The 21559-nt window shown below is 44.1% G+C and overlaps 1 long non-coding RNA gene across 2 annotated transcripts; it reads left to right on the forward strand.

Moving 5' to 3' along the window:
* The first annotated feature begins 9539 nt into the window (after positions 1 to 9539).
* On the forward strand, positions 9540 to 11332 carry LOC127125972 (uncharacterized). 2 transcript variants are annotated; one of them, XR_007804854.1, is made up of 3 exons: positions 9540 to 9689; positions 9895 to 10005; positions 10105 to 11332. It is a non-coding gene; the product is annotated as an uncharacterized LOC127125972 (long non-coding RNA). The 2 variants fall into 2 exon arrangements; XR_007804853.1 differs by having other exon boundaries at positions 9895 to 9969; positions 10105 to 11331.
* The last annotated feature ends 10227 nt before the right edge of the window (positions 11333 to 21559 follow it).

The raw sequence follows: 21559 nt of genomic DNA on the forward strand, positions 1-21559 counted from the left end.
TTGTGAATGATCCCATCCAGTTCGTTGATGTGTTCTCTGTAGTAATTCCCATCATCTTCTCCGAATACCTCTTCAAGTCTGGATTTCTTCAAACCTGCCAGCGTCTTGAGTTCTTCGATATATCCTTGAGCCTCATTGAGTTGATCTGTGATATAGCCATTGGTTGATCGGGCGCACAGCAGCTCATGGTTCTTCTCCTTCAGCAAAGTCTTCAATTTCTCTATCTGACCAGTCAGTTCGGCCACCGTCTCTTCCTCCTTTGCCTTCCGAGAAGTTGAAAATGCATCCCATTGCTCTTGCCACCCAGCTAATTTACCATGAGCATCCATTAACTGTTGCTTGACTCGCCTCAACTCAGAACTGGATGATTTCAAGGCTTCGCCTGTCTTCCTGAAGAAGTCCACCTCTACAGCGAATTTCCTCTCGTCTTCCTTTTGCAATCTGACGGCTTCCTCCTTCTGATATTCTGCCTCATGGAATCGATGCATATAGTCTTGCAACTTCTCCCTCAACTCCGAGTTCTCGATTTGAAGTCCTTCCATGGCGTTCTTCAACTTGTCATACTCCTCTCAGCTCACCGTTGCTGACTGCTCAAGAGTAGGTGGATACAAAGGTTCTTCAATAGGAAACGGTAAACCAAACCCTTCGATTCTTCCTTAAAGCCACTCTCCATACTGAGGGTAAGTTCTACAATCTCCTTTTCCAAGCACAATTCTTCCTTTCTTGATCACCTTGAGCCAGGCCTCAGCTGTCTTACGGGATACAGTCGAATCAGGCGAAGAATGGAAAAACAGAGATTCTTCCACATCCTTTTCCAAAGACGGAGTTCTTAAGGCATATCCAAACTGTCTAACCGCAAGAGAAGGATTATAGTTGATTCCTCATCTTCTTCCTACCAACGGAACATTCGGGAAGTTCCCACAACTGTGAATAATATCTGCTCGAAGCAGACTCCGGTCAGACCACCAAGAAATATCTTCAGCCCTCAACCCCATCAATCTCTTCGACCAACTCGACGAGTCCTTGACATCAACGAATGCTCCTGATTTGGGTAGGTGAGAACTGAACCACTTATAAAACAAAGGCGCACAACAATTCAACAATCCTCCTTTTCTATTCTTATTCCTGTGGTGCACTGAATGAAAGAAATCTCCTAGCAAGGTCGGCACTGGGTTTCCCAACACGAAGAGGCGTATCGCATCCACGTCCACCAATTTGGCCATATTAGGGAACAAGATAATCCCATACACACAAAGAGCCAACACAGCATTGAAACCCCTCTGGTCACCATCTTCCAGTTTCTTCTTTGCTTCTCCCAGTAAGAAATTCAGATGAAAACCATTAACTTTTCCCTTCTGACACATATTAGCCTTCAAAACCGATTCCCTCAAATATGTGGTTGAAGCAACCATGCTGAGATCGGGCAGACACTCAGAACTGTAGAATAGCAATTGTGACTTGATAGGAACTCTGAGAAAACTGGCATTCTCCTCCAAAGTAGGGACCAAAACATAATCCGGGAATGTGAAGCACCTCAATGGAGGGTCATAGAACTGCAGCAGTGTGAAGAGAGCATCATGTTGATCTTTGGAAAGAACCGTGACGAAACTTAGAATCAAACCGTAATCCTATCGGAATCCTTCTAGAGAACCAGGATCCATTAACTTCATTAACTGTTGAATGGGCTCCAGACAGACCACCGGAAACTTGTAGGCGACGAGTCTCTTTCTGCCAATATCCATCTTAAGAGAACCAGAAAAACCCCGACCGGAATCAAGAAGAAGATGTAAACCCCACTAGAAATGGATAAACATGTGTTAAATGATATGAATGCAAATGATGTGATGATGTGAATGTAATGTAGTGGCATGTCAATCAGGATTGCTGTATCTGCTTGAACATCTGTCAGGTTGCACTGTCTGAAGAGAAAACCCACTGAAGAATATAATACAAGATCAAAGCTCTGCTCCAGAAAACCGGGTTGGTTGGAGGTTAAGGTTTCCTGAATTTAGCCTGCCCCTCACTGGTAGGTTCTAAGAACAGAAGTTCGTCAACTTCAGCCCTTCAGTCGCGAATAATACGTTTACCACTGAAGGTTTGGCATTATTACGGGATAAAAGACCTCCACTGACTCCCCTCAACAGGACATCCTAATAGCAAGTTCCCAGTCTCGGGGTCCTCGGATTGATCAGCGAGAATGCGCCCACAAGAGCTAACATAATCACGTCTCGGAGGAGAGGCCTCGACTGAGTTCTCGGGAAATGGTCACCAGAGTCGACAATTTCTAGAGGAACATCATGTCGTTACGGAACATCCATAGGACATAATATATCCAAGAGAAACCTCGTCTGGGTGTGGTTCTTCACGAACGACTTAACGTAGCAACATGCCACGCAAGCCTCATGAACATCCACTCTAAAATCTGTGTGTACACTCAAGCCAGGGTAATGGGCTTATCTCTCATAGAACACCCCATCCCAACAAACAGACAAACAGTGGCAGATACAGCAAACATATGTACATGAATGCAATTAGGCAAATAAGTAACTGTACAAAAGAATGAACATTCAATAAACAAGAAAACACACAAGCTAGGAGGGACTCGCTTAGGGAAGATGGACCAGCAAGAGGTCAACTTCTTAGCTTCCCCAGCAGAGTCGCCAGCTGTCGCAACCTGAAAAATACAGTGCGCGAAAAAACAACCGGCGAAAGAAAAAGACAGGAGAGTCGCCACCGTGCGTTATTCATCCCAAGGGAGGGAAAGGAAACGCTCGAAGTAAACCTGAAAAAGGAAAGGAAAAGACAAGGTCTCGCAACCAAATCTTGGGTTCGGGAGTCGGTTATGTGAAGGGAAGGTATTAGCACCCCTACGCATCCGTAGTACTCTACGGGATCCACTTGTGTAGTTCTTGTCTAAAGGGTGTGGGTTTACCTAATGTGTTTATTTACTAAAAAAAAGGGTTAAAGGAAAAGGACTCGCGCGGATGTCGCATCCACTGCATACGTATCTCATCTGAATATGAGAATCAGAGTCTTCGTAGCTCGGCTGACCTATGGGTTGGGGGGTGTGTGCTCGCTAAGACATCGCGTCTTATGCCTACGTATCTCATCTGGAATGAGAATCAGAGCACGCCGTAGTTCGGCTAACTACGGGGTTATGGATTGGGTTTTGGGACGAACGACGTCACTACGCAATCTACCGGATGCTCGACCTTTGGAGACTTACTCGCCTGTAGTAGAAGGAGTAAACGTGTTGCTTTGGGTTTTAGGGTTTGGGATGCGCGAGGGCAAACAGGCAGCCCTTAACGAAGGAACCGCGCTACATGTGGGGATATGAATACAAAACACAAAACATCTATCTCAAAGTAAAATGCCACCAAGGGGCTCAAACATTGCCTCCTATCGAGGTCTTCCAGCTAAGAAAACGGTAAAAATAAAAGGGGAAGAAGTAAAATACCACACGGATCAAGACCCGAAGTTACAGCAATTAAGGGATAAGCAACCCTGAGATCCTCCCAAGCTAACACCATCAAAGAAAACCAATCAGTACGGGTAATCGGAATAAACCTCCGGATGGTATCCCTGCAAAAGTATGTGAGCCCTCACAAAAACTCGACAAAAGGGGTTAGGCGAACAGGATGAAATCAAAAGATAACAATGCCATGGCAACACCAGACAGGTTAGAACAAAACAAAACAAAAAGAACGAGTACTGTCATACTCGCGACTGCATCGCTTAGCGAAAGCTTAGCGAGGCTTCGTTGCGTGCTCGCCTAGCGAAGCGGCCTGCGGGTTTTGGATTTCTTATTGATAACAGTCCGATGTTAGGGATTCCAAACCCTATGGCATTCATCTCAGAAACGAATTTGTTAAACATTCAAAGCATAAATCACATATTCATACACAAATATAACCCGTGGGCAAAACCTAATGTTACCTCATATAGTATTCATATCCAAGGCATAAAGTAATAGGAACAAAGGCATACCTGATGAGACACCTGTTAAAATTGGAAGACACGGCCGGATTGGCGAAGCAACGTTAGGGTTTGCGTGAGGCGGAATGAACTTCTCAGGGCTGCCCGAAGGTTGCTGTAGAGTAGTTCCTAGGTTTGAAACTCCACGCGAACTCCAAGTCTATTTCTTAGGGAATTTCCAAGTGTCTGAAACCCTACTGAAACTCTTATATTTATAGCTAATTTTCGTGGACTTGTGGGCTTGGAATGAGGTCAGCTCAGGCCCACATCTTTTCTGTCATTTTCTGAAACGCGCGCCCTTCGCCTAGCGACGGATCTGCTCGCTTAGCGAGCATGACAGTGCTTTTCGCTAGGCGAAGCATCTGCTCGCCTAGCGAGCATGACAGCTCAGTAGCAGATTCTTGCTTCTTCCAGCTTGGCGATTTGCACGGTGAATAGGCCCCATTTGGTCCTATTGGTAGTACCTCAGGTTTTTTCCTGGTGTTGACTGATCATCTGGATGATGTTCAAGCTTCTTGGAGCTAACTCTGATTGACATGATGCAATGTAATATGAAATGCTAAATGACCTAAACAATGAATGCATGAATGAGGAGGGCAAATTTTGGGGTGTTACATTAAGCAATATGATTGGATTCATGTTGTTGTTTCGACATAAACAACGAACACAGAGCGGTGGGAGATAATATTAATTTATGACTAGAAATATGTATAACGGATCACCATAATGCATGGGGATAGAAAAATAAAATCTAACCCTAACAATTTATTCTCATCTTTTAAAACCCTATTTTTATTTAGTGTTAATTCAATTTAGTTCTAATAAACAACAAACTTTTCAGAATATTTCTATTAAACTCATAGAGATAATTGAACTGTCTTTGATATTGCTTTATTTCTTGTGGATACAATAAACACAATATATACTTACTTTTGTTTTGACAACAACAACCTAAAATTCACTTCGAACGCTCACATAATGTCACCTCTTTAGGTCCAATAAAATTATTTCAGTCCATTTTCTTTTTTAGTTTTTTTTAAATAGACTTTGTTATGGGCCGCTTGCAAAGCCAACAATGAAAGGGTCAAGAACGAACATCAATAAAAAAAATGCACATGAACTTCACTCCATCTAAGGGCAGACGTTTTCGCTCTCCAATGCATCTCTCACCATCATATTTAATTGGATGACAACCCACGTAAAACATTGTGTTGTGCAGGAGCGGTTTTACCTGCTCTTGTTATATAAGAACCAATGCGCGTCATTTCAGGTATTTAAATTAATTTTCACTCTCAACTTACTTCTCATTCTCTCATTTACTAGGGCATTGGAGTGCTAACCTCACAAGTCCATCCTAACTTCGTCGCCCTGGAAGTTTACTCCGCCATACCAAGATTTTACTACACCATTTCACTATCTATTTTTGGTTCCATAATGGAACAATAGGGCCGTCTAAAGGAATCGACTTCTGATTCATGCGATTTTCCAAGAAAAACCACTGTCTCTTCACTAAAGATATAAATCGTTGATCTTATTCTCTCGAAGTACAAATTTATCTTTCGAACAAAAAACTGATCTTCTTTTCTTGAAGCACCAATCTCTTTTTTCGAACATATCTTATATCAAGTTCGTAAATCAACGGTGACTTCCAAAGTTATTTTATATGTCATCCAATGTCACACCGTCGTTGTGGTAGCTGAATCTAGTAAAGCTCATTGTCCTCCCTCAGTGGTGTAGCACCTCAAATTTGCACCCTCCCATTTGCATATTCATTTCATTTTTTAGGTCATTAACATCACATTAACATTGTGTCGCATTACGCGAAAAAACCGGCGGGAAAACAAGAACAACAGAGCCGCCACCGTGCGTTATTTATCCCAAAAGAGGGAAAGGAAACGCTCAGAGTAAACCTGGAAAAAGCATGGTCTCGCGACCAAAGAGAATGGGATCGGGAGTCGGTTATGCGAAGGGAAGGTATTAGCACCCCTACGCATCCGTCGTACTCGAAGGGATCCACGCACAATAGGAAGGAAAATGGTTGCTAAAACACTGCTCACACGCACACAGATACTGGCTGAAAGAGACACAAGAAACAAACAAGACTGACTCGGCAGGATATCGCATCCTGGGCCTACTTAGTCTATCAAGCATAGACATCAGAGTCTAAGTAGTTCGGACTGGGGAAACGACACATGCTCGCTAGGATGTCGCATCCTATGCATACGTATCTCCTTTGGACGAAGGAGAATCAGAGCATTCGTAGCTCGGCTAACACGCACACAAACAAACACAGGCAAAGGCAAACATGGAGCCTGAATGCCAATCACTGGACTTACATCAGCATCCGAACCAAAACACACACAAGGAGGCAAACGGGGAGCCTGAATGCCAATTACTGGGCTTACATCAGCATCCGAACCGAACGAACTCACACTGGAACCCGAACGCCACTCGATGGACTTACATCAGCTTCCAAGCACACAACAAGACACAGGATGTGGAATGCCAATCGCTGGGCTTACATCCATCTCCTACACACGCAAGGAGGAAAAGGGTCTCGATTGCAACTAGGGCAAGAGAAAGGGGAGGTCTCAATCGCAACGAGGGCGAGAGAAAAGAATTAATGTTAGTTGTTAGTCAAACTCGACAAGACATCGCATCTCGTGCCTACGTATCTCATCTGGACATGAGAATCAGAGTTGCCGTAGTTCGGCTAAACTATTCTTGTTGGTTTGTGTTTTTTAAGTGGATAACATCACTACGCAATCTACCGGATGCTCGACCTTTGGAGACTTACTCACCTGTAGTAGAAGGAGTTGACGTATCCTTAAGAGGGGATAATATTTGTTTGTGTTTTAGGAAAGCTCAAGCAAGAAAGGAAGTCCTATACGAAGGAACCGTGCTACCTTAATTGACATGCAAACGAGACTACGCGGAGTCTAGCAAACCTAGGGGATACAATCACACCACACAAACATATACAGCATGAAGTAAACACACCAACAAGGGGCTCAAACATCAGGGCTAGGCTTTAGTCGAGGGGTCATATCAACCTCGACAAACAAGCCTCTGTATCGGGGTCAGGTTAGCTCTTAACCTTGCCATTGAGGGGCTAAGGTGAAGCTGATGAAGGGTGATGAGGGGTGTGCCTCATTGCTTCTATCTCTGGTCAGAGAGAGCATCAGACAAAGGAGCGTGGGTCCAGAATGAGGGGACCCTTCTACGCTCAAGACTCTGACTCGACTGTACAATGTACAAGATCTTGGGTTTGTGTCCCAATGCATCAACACACAGCCGTGTGAGCAGAGGGACGACACACAGAATAGTGGGGGATAGGTTGCATATCCCTACCTTCTACCAATTGCCTTATCAAAAGGTCTTTACCTGCTTGGGGACAAAATATAAACAGTCACAAGCATTGCCCCGAAAGGGGGACTTCAGACAGGTGCCTGGCCAAGTAACAGGCCAGGTCTTCCAGACTACATGAAGTCAGAAGATTATACCTCAGTGGTAAACAACCACAAGCTAGCAAAGCAAAGTTCAAAATGAACTCAAAGCCACTTAGGTACCTGTGAAAATATCTAAAACAATCAGTTACTATATAGACAAACAACCAACAGTCAATATTAAACAGACAGACAAAGCATCATCAGACAATGAGCAAGGCACAAGCACAAGTGAACTTGTTCTCAAAGCCTACAAAACAACACAATGTTAGCCAATATCAACCAATAATCAGGCTTAAATGAATGAGGCACTCCAATCATGGCAATATGCCTTTGAACCTGAAATCCATAATCCAAACAGTGAGTCCAAACCACTAGGTCGAAGCCTAGGGTCAAAAGAGGATAAAAAAATCCAAAACAGAAGCTCAAACTCCACATGAAGCTCATTTAATCAAGTACTAACATGTCCTAAAATTAAGGGAGCATGCAAAATTGAATTATTTCTAAGCCTAGGGGTAGAATGGTCATTTCACAGTTAGGGAGTAATTTTGAATTACATTTCTATTTACAAAATTCTAATTAAAAGTCAATTAAAATCTAAGCTAGATTTAACATTCTTTAAAATTATCTAACATATTCTAATTAGATTCTAACCAAATTTTAATGCCTTATTAAAATCCTAAAAAGCCAATTACCTAACATCCTAAGTACTTAATCCTAAAATCCCCATTTCTAATTATCTAATTGCAAATAATTGGAATGATACAATTCTGAAATTAGTTTCTAATAATATTTCTAATCAACTCTTAATCCTAAAATTAAGCTAACCTAATCCATTTATACTAATCTAAACCTAAACTTTCCAGAATGGGCCTTGGATTCAACAAGCCCAATCGGAGGGGGGGGGGGTACGGATAGGAAAAGCCTTGCCATGCTGCTTGGTCCATAACCATCACATACACTGTATCTATTGAAACCAAATAACAAAAAAAGGCAACTAAACACAAAAGCGCTTATTCGGACGCGCTTATTCACAAGCTGAAAGGTTCTCAAGTCTCATATGGAGATTGTTCTTAAAGCTCACAATCGATTACACAACGGTAACCAATAACATCGTCCAAAATTCCATACATCGTCATGGCAAAGGAATCGAAGCGTAAGCATAAGGATTAAGAATTACCTGGCGAAGATGACGACGAAGGTGGCGACGATGATGACGAACACGAACACAGCTTCTAAACGCCTCTCTTCATCTTCTCGCACTGTTGGAGTGAATTGAAAGCATGTGAGCGGTGACGTTCTTCGAGCTTCGAAGCTTCCGGCGGTGGAGGTGGCTTAGCTCGGCCGTGTAGAGCTTCGAGTGATGAAGCTCTCACAGCAATTGGAAATGAGCGTGTACTGAAGGTGGGAGGGAAGCGATTGCACGGTGCTTTTTCGAATGAAGGGAAAAATCTTCTCCTTCGTCTCTTTCTTGGAGCAATTCTGGTGAGTTGTTGCTTGTTGATGGTGAAGTGTTGAGGTTCAAGAATTGAATAGGTGATGGAGATTGGTTACGGTTACGGTGGTTCGGTGAACGGAGATTGGTTGTGGTTGATGAAGAGAATGAATCAATGAAGAATCCAGAGTAATTTCCGCGAGATCTCGAACGAATCTGTATCCGATCCGAAGTCCGGCCGAATCGTAAGCTCCGATGATCCTTCTTCTTCTTCTCGTTCTTAGTTTGTTTTTCTGAATTCTGTGAAACTCTTTTGGCTATGGAGTTGTGGTTTTTGGTTTTTGCTACTTCTTCAATCTCTCTTTCTGTTTCATTCTTGGAAGGTTGCGTGTAGTTAAAAATGGTGAGTGAAGATTGGTGAGGTTCGAATGGTTCAGAGTTGAGGGAAGGTTTGGTGATTTGTGAAGATGGAGATTACGGTAACGGATCCGTGGTGGTTGAAGATTTGGCCATGGAGTTCGGAGTTTAGTGAAGGTGTGGATTGGAAGGTGAAGGTTGATGTTGAAGAAGATTAGGTGATGGAGGAAGAAGAAGAATCTGGATCGTGATGATGAGCATGGTTGAAGGTTAGTTACAGGTTGAAGAAGAATCTGGAAAAGTTTGTTAGAGGTTGAAGGATTGAAGGCAAAAACGATTTTGGAATGAGAGGGAAAATTTTCTGAAAACCAATGATTGGCAATGATTGCAGCTTATATAGCAGGATCTAAGGGGCAAATTGGAGAATTAAATCTGAAATGATTCAATCTGCACCATCCAGCTGGCATTAAGTGAAGGTGAGTCTTAAATCATGAATTAAGTTCACGTGAGATTTACCACAAGTCCCCATTTTCTAATTGCATTTTCCTTCAATCTTTGATCTAACTGTGGATATCCGTATTGAACCAAACTAGCTTATATTCAAGAACTGGTTTGTTGCTTGAATAATCACTGATTTGAATTGGACTGTCATTTGGATGATTGTTGATTTGAATTTCACAGGACACATGCTGTCATGGAATTGGTATTGCACATCGTCCGCTTTGCAATACAGCGGTCAAGCCAAGGATTACAAAGGTTAGGCTTTGAAGCCTCATTGCCGGTTGCATTCGGGTTGAGATGGCCTTGCTGCAAGTTTCTATTCATACTTGGTGGTTCCCTTAATGATGCTCTGAACCGCAGGTTTCTAACAGGATTTGACTGTTTATGCAGAGTTTGTCCAAAAATAACCTGCTGTGCTGGATCGTGGAAATTGCAGGATGCGACACGCTCATGCCGCTCGTACAACTCTCACTTTGTTGGACCGTGGCAGCTTCCATACACATATATATGATGGCATCCTGACCTCCGAGTCAATCACTTCCTTTGACAGTGTCATACATGTGCCACCTCCAATCATCTTCAGTCATATTTCCCGATGCCGCATTAATGCCACCTTGAGCTGCAACAGTGCGTGAATAGGTTGGGAAAAGCTTAGTAATACAAACAGTATTGAATCCATGTTCTGAAGATCCAATAACAACTCTCAAACTAGCACCACCAGCCCTTAACATAAATGCATTGTAAGTATGATCTCTGCATTTCGATTTTGGTGATTCAGCATTTTCTCTCTGAATGTGGCTTGTTTTGCTCAGTTGTAACAACAGCGGGAATGCTTATCACTGTTGCCTAATCTTACCATGGATATATTTGACCTCATAGATGATAATGCTGGAGGCGTTGTAGAAGCGAGTCGGCATCCTGAAAGTGATTGAGAGATCGTGGATATCCTTGACGTCCTGGGTAACACATCCATAGCCACCGCTTAGCTTCTACTGCACTTACTCTGACAGTGTTGCTGTTTCAAGTTGTTGCAGGTTTGCTTCAAAGCATTGTATGTAGCCTTTTCCACACAGTCTTTTCTTCTTGAGCTAAGCAGAACCTTCACATAGTCCAAAATTAGTATTCTGTTTTGCTAGAGACTCAGGGAGCAAAGGTGACGGATGCAATCGAATGACCTATTCCTACTTGACCGTGTGCCGGCCAGTTTCCTTGCAGGCTGACGCAGAATGACGGCAGGATGGTTATCAGTGAGTCTTAGACCAAACTCATGAGCATTCTTTCATTCAAATGGCAGATGTAAGTGTAGTATCAAATCATGTGACTGTGAGGCTTAGTTGTGGTGAACGCAAGATCCTGTTAGCAGTGCAGCATCATGGTTGGAAAAATCAAAAGACCAAGTCATGGCAAGGTACACATGAAGTTGAAAATGAGACAAGTTACTTGGACATGAAGATACAAAGTCAAACCCATCAAAAAACGACTCTTGGATGATAAATCACGGGAAAAGAGCTAGATTAGGCCTGAGATGGTTAAAAATGGATGAGTTGACTTTGGTCAAAGTTGACCAAAAAGTCGACCGTTGACCAAAGTCAACAATCGGTTAAAGCTTATTTTTTTGTATTTTCCCTAATGCTTGGACATTTGTGATAAATTGTAAATGATTGTGAATGAATGTGAGATTTTGACTTGATCTTGACACTTGAAATTAATTCTTGAACATGAATGGATACTTGTAATTATCATGAATCAAAACTTGACTTTGTAGTGGATTAATTAAACATGATATGGAATGCCTTACATGACATGGCCAATGAACTCTTCTCAGATGAATCACAGGAATCAAAACTTGAGTGAATGACAAGGCTTGAATGTGCATAGGTCATGACTTAAGGGTTTGGGTTGACTTTGGTCAAAGTTGACCAAAAAGTCAACCGTTGGTCAAAAAGTCAACTATTGGTTAACACACCTCTCTTTGCATTCTTTCATGTAACGGACCCGTCATGATCATGTAATGAATGGAATTTCTTCACCTGAATGAACTAGGAACAAGAAGTTGTTGAATGCCATTTAACCAAACAAGGAGATTAAGCATCCTGAATGATGATGTGCCAGCCGAAACTAGGGTTAGGAGGCCACATAAAAGGAGCTTGACCCGATTAGGATTTATGGAGCCACGACCAAGTGAGGACCTTTAAATCAAGGTCTTGATCCTTCAAGAAACCACCATTGACATCAGATTTAAGCATAATGCCCAAGCATCTCCACGCTAGGGTTTGATTGGGGCCACCCCAAGCTTGCTGAGAGATCCCAGTTTCCACTAAGTATAAGCATAAAGCTCTGAATTCAAGTCACTGCCATCTTGTGTTGAACCTTGCTTATGTAGATGAAATGCATGCTTATGATGATATGCAAATGTTACTAACCTAGAAATGAAATGAATGTACAAAATGGTAGGGTGCAAATTTGAGGTGCTACAGCTGCCCCTATTCAATCAACTGGGAACCCGAACGGATGAGAGCAACGGCTGTCAGACTTTCAGGGTAAACAGGGATTGAATACCAAGAACCGTAGAAATTTGCACACTGCTAGGAATTTTTCTTTGTTGTTTTTCTGCTTCAGAGGTACAACCACATCCAGACATCGACACACGATGAATGGGATCAGAAATCTTCAACTAGATGCCAACGGACAACTAGGAAAAACTCGACGTTTACCAAGACCAACGGAGAGGTAAATCCACATGGGGACAGGTACAACTAGACGTCATAGGACGAATAGGGAAAAACTCAGCGTTTACCAAGACCAACGGAGAGGTAAATCCACATGGGGACAGGTACAACTAGACGTCATAGGACGAATAGGGAAAAACTCAGCGTTTACCAAGACCAACGGAGAGGTAACCAGACATCATAGGATGAATGGGAAGACTCGACCAGACGTCATCGGACGAAAGGGAGAAGCTCGACGTTTATCGACACCAACGGAGAAGGAGAAAACTCAACCAGACGTCAACGGACGAAAGGGAGACTCGACCAGACGTCATCGGACGAAAGGGAGAAGCTCGACGTTTATCGAGACCAACGGAGAGGTAAATCAACTCTACTGGGACGACCAGGAGAGGATACAACCATACGTCAGCGGACGAAATGGGAAAAACTCAACGTTTACCAAGACCAACGGAGAGGTAACCAATCATTAATGAATGACTGGAAGACTCGACCAGACGTCATAGGACGAAAGGGAGAAGCTCGACGTTTATCGACACCAACGGAGAAGGAGGAAACTCAACCAGACATCATAGGATGAAAGGGAGACTCGACCAGACGTCATAGGACGAAAGGGAGAAACTCGACGTTTATCGACACCAACGGAGAAGGAGAAAACTCAACCAGACACCAACGGACGAAAGGGAGACTCGACCAGACGTCATCGGACGAAAGGGAGAAGGAGAAAGCCACTTCACGAGGGAAAGGCACCACAACCGGAAACCGAATAGGACGTCTACTGGGAATTCTGGTTGGGAATCAACCAGACATTAATGAATGAATGGGAATAGGGTACACAATCAAACGTCATCGGACGAATGAGAAAAACACAACGTTTATCGAAACCAACGGGGAGGTAGATCCACTTGGGGAAGGGTACAACTAGACGTCATCGGACGACTAGGAAAAACTCGACGTTTATCGACACCAACGGAGAGGAGGAATATTCTGAGGGGAATCATCTGGTATTACCAAATGATCTACGGGGAATAAGCAACCATACATCATCGGACGTACAGGAAAAACTCGACGTTTATCGACACCAACGGAGAGGAGGAAATCTTCTGGGGACGACCCTGTGGGGAAAGATATCAACTATACGCCAACGGACGCATAGGAAAAACTCGACGTTTATCGACACCAACGGAGAGGAGTAAACTTCACTAGGGAAGGGACGACGTTACGAACATCGAAAGATGATGTTTACAGACACCAAAGAATACCAGACACTACGCATGACTGGAAATCACCGAAAGATGGTGTTTACCGACACCAAAGAAGACCAGACACTACGCATGACTGGAAATCACCGAAAGATGGTGTTTACCGACACCAAAGAAGCAACACACGCGGGTGCTGACAGGATACTGACATCTACAAGATGGCAGGGCAAGGCTACACACTTGCAGGGGATCTCACTGGGGATCAAGGTCACGAAAGCGAGCAAACAGGAAGGAACACCAAGGATACCGGGTTGTAGGTAGAACGGGTGACCGACCAAAGCGTGAATTGGTTTGTGTTCAAAAACACTCAACATCCTGAAGAGGGCTAGAAAAGCAGTCTTGTTAGAGGATGGACATTCAATTCCACAAGGAATACGAATCTTACTCGACTGGGGAGGACGACTTCGACCCAAGAGCGCGTGAGACAGATTATCTATAGCCGTCAAAACGTAGATAATAGACTCGCATGGAAGATTATCCATAACCGGATTGGTTGTTAAATGGGTAAACGACCGACATCATCCTGAAGAGAGCGAAAGCAAACTTGTTAAAGGATGGTTATTCGATTCCGCAAGGAATACGAATCTTACTCTACTGGAGAAAACAATCAAAAGACTGACCAGAGAGCGCATGAGACATATTATCTATAGCCGTCGGAACGTAGATAATATACTCGCATGGAAGATTATCCATAACCGGGTTGTAGGTTGTTAGATGGATAAACGACCGAAAAGAAAGGCATCGGGGTACCAGGACTAGGTATGCAAAGATGACCAATCAAAAGGGATAAAGCTGCTAACTCGGAGAAAATACCCAAAGGGAAGGGGAAGACCCACTGGGGACAATACTGCTTGATCAAGGCAAGTATCCAGAGGGGAAAAGAATATCAATACCGCAAACTGGGTACTGATAACTGCAAAGAGGGGATTACATCTACCGGTTTGTAGGCAGAAAACCACGGAAAAGTAACCGTCATCAATCATGATGAGAACAAAGGGTTAACTCTACAACAAGGAGAGAACGTGGGATTTTACAACTACCAGCTAGTAGGTAGAAAACCACAAAGATAGGACTTACAACTACCGGTTTGTAGGTAGAAGCCAACAAATTCCGCTGAGGGTAAGATGAATGAGTACCGGTTAGTGAGCCACTATTCATTCATGCCCCAGGGAAGTACAAGAAACAGTCAACGGGAAGCCAATTCAGGATCGATCCAAAAAGACAGATTGAATCAGGACTCATCCTAATGAGGAAAGAACTCTATAGGGGAAACCCATCCCGTTAGGGAGGGAACGGAAACAACCGTCATCCACGAGGATCTAACTCAGTGGGGAGCGCAGAAGGAAATGGTAGACACTTTTCTGCTTAAGGGGTAGACTCTACATGGAGAGATCAGACACACCCACACCTGCTAGGGGAATTAATCCAGGCTTGCAAGATGCTACCAATCGAGGAGTAACAACGCTGGGGATACCCATTCACTTGCAGAGTCACTTGTTGAGAAAACACCAACCTCCCAACCACGCGGAGGAACCCGACTCTGAAGCCGATCCAATGGCGCGATGCTAAACTCTTTCCAACAACCCAATCTTGGCTGGTCACCACGGCCTGGGGCTAATGGGTAAATTTGCAATGTTGATGCATGAGTTTTTTTTTTTTTTTACACAATGCCCCATGATCATGGAAATGCTATGCACTAATGATGCAATATGCTATGCTTGTCTAAATGATGGATGCATAAAAATACGTCTCCTCCAGAGACAACACCGAGGAGCTTCAGGAACTCTGCTGAAGATTTTGATACCACATCCATTTCCACCCTGCTGGGGAAGACAACCTTTGCTGGGGATGACCTCCATCTAACCCGAACTGCTTGGGATTACTCTGCTAGAGGAGGCAACCAATCCTTACCTCTATTGGGGATGATTTCACCGGACTCGGTCCGCTTGGGGACCTTGCTGGGGGAAGACCATCATCACAAACTCTGTTGGGAAGGCAATAACCTTCAGACTTGCTGAGGAGCGACTGATCTCAAATCTGTTAGGGAGATAACACTCTCACACCCATTGGGGAGACACATCCTATTGGGCGCGGAACACCTGTCGAGTTGTCGAACAGCGGCATCCATCGTCCACCCACAGTGTCAGCTTTCCACTTTTGAGAACTCCCAAACCCACCTGGACTTTCTGATCCATCCCACGAAGATCAAATTCCTGGGATTCGTATAAACTTTCCAGTCCTTAGGCTTTGAAGAGTCTTCTTGATTAACTCCCCAGGATCGTCGTCCTTCTTTCGTCGTCCTTTCATTGTTCTTTTAACCCTTTGCCCCTGGTTGGACTCTGTGGGGATCTTTTGTCACAAGGCTTCATATCACTACTTGCCAGCGAATGAAGATATCTAACGGTACCTGCACAAGAGATTGTTAGATAAAATCGTGCCCCAGGTGCGCCAACACTTCAACATCTTGGTCACCCAAACTTCCGAGTAAGATTTCCAGATTTCAATCTTATAAGCATGCATCGGAAGGGACCTCTATGTTTCAAAATGCAAATATTCTTATCAAAATAAACAGATGTTTTCGTAATCAAAGCGGTAATGACACAAAAACAAAACTATTTGACTGAACACACACTTTATTGACCGAAACAAAAAGGATGACTCAGAACTGAGCAAAACACAGGAAGCAAACCCTGGAAAGAGGTGATTGCGCACAAAAGGAAAAAATCTATCCTAATGGCAATGTGAAACCGTGATCTCATCGGGTTCCAACTCGGTTACGCCCCATATGTCCTCGAGACTTTCCATACTTTTGGCCTTCTGAACAAGACGCTTCCAATCGATCTCTGTCAGAGACTAGCTGTGATGTCTTAACCAAAGCACAAACGATCATGCTAGACGTAGTTGTTCGTTTCAATCCCTCTTTTGGCTGGACCGCCCATTCGGGTTTCAGTCCACCGGGATACCCTTTTTTGCCCAAGTCGCCCTTGTGGGGTTTTCAACTTGCCGGGCGTACAAATTCTTTTCATTTTTATCCCTAACTTTTGCCCGAACCTTTCTCCTTTTTTCTTGGTTCGCCGGGATGCCCATTTTTGCCTGGACTCTTTCTTTTTTGTCCAGCGGGTCAATTTACGCGAAGTATTTTTTGACTACATCTGAGTTAACAGGGGACGGAAAATCTTCACCGTCCATTGTTGTAAGCATCAAGGCTCCACCGGAGAAAACCTTCTTCACAACATATGGACCTTCGTAATTAGGAGTCCACTTGCCCCTGTTGTCGGTACCGGGAGGAAGGATCCTCTTCAAAACTAGATCTCCAGTTTGAAATGTCCGAGGACGCACCTTCTGATCAAAGGCTCGCTTCATCCTTCTCTGATATAACTGCCCATGGCACACAGCTGCTAGCCGTCTCTCTTCGATAAGGCTTAACTCATTAAACCGTGTACGAATCCACTCGGCTTCGTCAAGCTTGACATCCAATAATACCCTCAGAGAAGGGATCTCCACTTCAACTGGTAGGACTGCTTCCATACCATACACAAGGGAGTACGGGGTTGCCCCGGTCGACGTACGCACTGAGGTACGGTACCCATGCAAAGCGAAAGGCAGCATCTCGTGCCAATCCTTGTACGTGACGACCATCTTCTGCACAATCTTCTTGATATTCTTGTTAGCTGCCTCTACAGCACCATTCATCTTTGGTCTGTAAGGAGAAGAATTGTGATGTTCGATCTTGAAATCTCTGCAAAGCTCTTTCATCATCTTGTTATTGAGATTTGAACCATTGTCAGTGATGATTCTCTCGGGAACCCCATAACGACAGATGATTTCCTTCTTGATGAACCGGGCAACCACTTGTTTGGTAACGTTAGCATAGGAAGCTGCTTCCACCCATTTGGTGAAGTAATCAATCGCAACCAAAATGAAGCGATGTCCATTCGAAGCAGTAGGCTCAATCTTCCCGATCATATCAATGCCCCACATAGCAAACGGCCAAGGCGAGTTCATGACATTCAACGGGCTTGGTGGTACATGCACCTTATCAGCATAGATCTGGCATTTATGGCATTTCCGAGCGTACTTGAAGCAATCGGATTCCATAGTCATCCAGTAATAGCCGGCTCTCAACAATTTCTTTGACATTGCATGACCACCAGCATGGGTACCAAACGAACCCTCGTGTACTTCTTGCATCAACATGTCTGCTTCGTGTCTATCCACGCATCTGAGCAAGACCATGTCAAAGTTCCGCTTGTACAGCACATCATCCTGATTCAAATAAAAGCTTCCAGCTAGCCTTCTCATGGTTTTCTTGTCATTCTTCGATGCACCTTCAGGATACTCTTGAGTCTTGAGGAGGTTCTTGATGTCATAATACCACGGTTTCTCATCAATCGCAACAACAGACTCGGCTGCAAACACATACGCAGGCCTCTCGAGTCGATTCACAGCAATGTGTGGCACATGATTCCACCAATGAACTTTTATCATGGAAGATAAAGTAGCCAAAGCATCAGCCATCTGATTCTCATCCCGGGGGACATGATACAATTTCACCTTCTTGAAGAACGTCAGTATTCTTCTGGTGTAATCTCTATACGGAATCAAATGCGGCTGGTTCGTATTCCAATCTCCATTGACCTGATTGATCACTAGAGCGGAATCTCCAAATATGTCAAGCGTTTTGATTCTCAAATCAATGGCTTCTTCTATTCCCATGATACAAGCCTCGTACTCAGCTTCGTTGTTGGTGACATCAAAGGTCAATCTGGCAGAAAAAGGTATATGAGCACCTTTGGGATTGATCAGCACCGCACCAACACCATTACCATTCACATTGACAGCCCCATCAAACATCAGTGTCCACTTGTCATCCGGATCCGGTCCTTCCTCGACAAGAGGCTCGTCACAATCTTTCATCTTTAGATACATGATGTCTTCATCAGGGAATTCAAACATCATAGGCTGATAATCGTCGATCGGTTGTTCGGCGAGATAGTCTGACAAAACACTACCTTTGATAGCCTTCTGAGACGTGTATTGGATATCATACTCTGTTAAGATCATCTGCCAACGGGCAACACGTCCGGTGAGAGCCGGCTTCTCAAAGATGTATTTGACTGGATCCATCTTAGAAATCAATAAGGTAGTATGGTTCAGCATATACTGCCTCAGTCGGCGAGCAGCCCAGGCCAAAGCACAGCAAGTTTTCTCAAGCTGTGAATATCTTGTTTCACAGTCGGTAAACTTTTTGCTAAGGTAGTATATGGCATGCTCTTTTCGACCAGACTCGTCATGCTGTCCCAATCCACACCCCATTGAATTCTCGGTAACTGACAGGTACATTATCAGCGGTCTCCCTGGAACTGGAGGGATCAGGATTGGAGGTTTCTGTAAATACTCTTTTATCTTGTCAAAAGCTTTCTGACAATCATCATTCCACTTGATCGCCTGATTCTTTCTAAGCAATTTGAAAATCGGTTCACACGTGGCCGTTAGGTGAGATACGAACCTTGCAATGTAGTTCAGTCTCCCTAAAAATCCACGAACCTGCTTCTCTGTTCTCGGTTCAGGCATCTCCTGAATAGCTTTGACTTTTGCTGGATCAACCTCAATCCCTTTCTCACTGACAATGAAGCCTAACAGCTTCCCTGATCTCACACCAAACGTACACTTGTTTGGATTCAGCCTCAGTTTGAACTTGACCAACCTGTCAAACAACTTCTGCAAATTTACTAAGTGCTCCTCTTCCGTCTGCGACTTTGCAATCATATCATCCACGTACACTTCAATCTCTTTGTGCATCATGTCATGAAAGAGAGTCGTCATGGCCCTCTGATAGGTAGCACCGGCATTCTTCAGCCCAAATGGCATCACCTTATAGCAGAACGTGCCCCAAGGTGTAATGAATGTTGTCTTTTCCATGTCCTCTGGCGCCATCTTAATTTGGTTATAGCCCGAGAAACCATCCATGAAAGAGAATACCGAGGATTGAGCCGTATTATCAACCAATACGTCAATGTGAGGTAATGGGAAATCATCTTTCGGACTTGCTCTGTTCAGATCCCGGTAATCGACACACATCCTGACTTTGCCATCCTTCTTTGGCACAGGAACGATGTTGGCTACCCACGGCGGGTAGGTTGTTACTGACAAGAAACCAGCATCGAACTGCTTCTGAACCTCTTCCTTGATCTTCACTGCCATATCAGGACTCGTTCTACGAAGCTTCTGCTTGACCGAAGGACAATCATCTTTGAGAGGTAGTCTATGAACCACAATATCAGTATTCAGCCCTGGCATATCTTGATAAGACCAGGCGAATATCTCCATGTACTCTCTCAGCATCTCAATCAACCTGTTCTTGACCTCAGGTTTCAAAGCGGCCCCGATCTTAATATCCCTTCTGGCGTCCTCAGTACCAAGATTCACGATCTCCAACTCCTCCTGATGAGGTTGGATGACCCTTTCCTCCTGCTTCAACAATCTAGCCAATTCTTTCGGGAGTTCACTGTCTTCATCACTCTCCTCTTCAGCTTGGTAGATGGGATTGTCGAAATCATACTGAGCCATAACAGATTTGTTCATAGTGGATGCCATAAGATCAATTCTGCATGTTTATGCTTTATTTTAGAAAAAGAGTTCAAGAAAGTCACAAAACAAAAACATTGCCATTTTTATTATTTTTTTTTTAAAAATGAAAAACAAAATAGAAAGACAGGGATCACAAAATTGTTTGCAAAACGTCCTTTATTAATGATAAACAATGAAAACATGTGGCCCTACAATGAACCACTACGTCTTGGGCAGAACGTAGGGTTTTGTGCAGAATGAGAAAACAAAAGAAAATTACTCTGTCTGAAGAGTAACTTGGACTATATCCTCTGTCGTCCAGTTGTTGATCACTTCGCCTGGCGCACTCGGGCGGACCCAGCAGTCGAGATCACAATCGCTGTCGACATCTTCACCCTCAGTAGCAAAGACATCACCATGATTCATCAGCCCAGCGCTGGTGAAGGTACTTGGACCTGCTGCCCCCTGCTCTGCTCGGAGAGGCTCATAACCGATGCCAAACTTATCTTCTTTGACAGGCAAGTCCACCATCTTGCCCCAGCCCTCAGCTCTACCAGAGTCCACAACCTCCTTAGCTTGCTTGTAAGAAGTGATCGAAGCACCTGGCTTCTTCTGCTCAGCGTAGGCCACCTTCTCAAGCGCCACGGTCTCGAACGCCTGGCACAGAGTTTCGTGGATCTCGCCATCCACCTCAACATATTTGAATGAGGACAGATGACTCACCAGAATGTCCTCTTCGCCACACACGGTCACAATCTGACCGTTCCAGACGTATTTGAGCTTCTGGTGGAGAGTCGATGAGACTGCTCCTGCTGCATGGATCCATGGACGTCCCAGAAGGCAACTGTAAGCAGGCTGGATGTCCATGACATAGAAGACAATGTCAAACTCCTCCGGACCTATCCTTATAGGCAAAGTGATTTCACCAAAGACAGAACGCTTGGATCCATCAAAAGCGCGAACAACTAGGTCACTCGGCGTCAGTACAACCCCTTCAACCGGTATCTTCTTCAGGATTTGCTTCGGCAGCACGTTCAACGAAGAACCGGTGTCCACCAGGACATGAGACAGCACAGCCCCCTTACACTCCATGGTGATGTGCAAGGCCTTGTTGTGATTCCGCCCCTCAGGTGTCAAATCAAGATCTGTGAACCCTACACCGTGTCGGGTACTCACATTAGCTATTACACCTTCCAGTTGATTGACCGAAATCTCCTGAGGTACATACGCCATATTTAACATTTTCAGCAAGGCGTCTCTATGTGCCTCAGAGCACAACAGCAGAGA

This window comes from Lathyrus oleraceus, chromosome 3, assembly GCF_024323335.1.
Source record: "Lathyrus oleraceus cultivar Zhongwan6 chromosome 3, CAAS_Psat_ZW6_1.0, whole genome shotgun sequence".
NCBI classification, from domain to species: Eukaryota; Viridiplantae; Streptophyta; class Magnoliopsida; order Fabales; family Fabaceae; genus Lathyrus; species Lathyrus oleraceus.